Source organism: Plectropomus leopardus, chromosome 9, assembly GCF_026936395.1.
Source record: "Plectropomus leopardus strain MGB_pleo_1.0 chromosome 9, ASM2693639v1, whole genome shotgun sequence".
In the NCBI taxonomy this organism is placed as follows: domain Eukaryota; kingdom Metazoa; phylum Chordata; class Actinopteri; order Perciformes; family Serranidae; genus Plectropomus; species Plectropomus leopardus.
Window position 1 is genome coordinate 22,679,544 of NC_142184.1, and position 381 is coordinate 22,679,924.

Here is a 381-nt window from a genome sequence, read left to right on the forward strand (position 1 = left end):
AATAAATTGATGCTGGCAGGTTTTGTTTAGTTTCCCTCTTTGCAATCATCAGCTTCTTTCCCTTCACACTTGTGTTTAGTCCTTGTGATGAGTGTCTTTGTTGAACACTGCAGTCGTTCAGTAAACTGAAAGTTTGCATCATTGAGCTTGCATTGAACGCTTGAGGGAAGTCAGACACCTAAAACATTGCCATAGCAATGGTAGACTGAATTTGACACGGTGGATATGAAGGTATAAGTGCATTTCTGACAAATATAAGACTTCTGTGGATTTTAGATAAATAACTCAATTATTTTGAGTTTAAAACTTTTGAGATGCACTCATATTTTTTAACAATATTTTCTTGGCTTTTCACCTTTATTTGAAAGGGGAGAGAGAGAA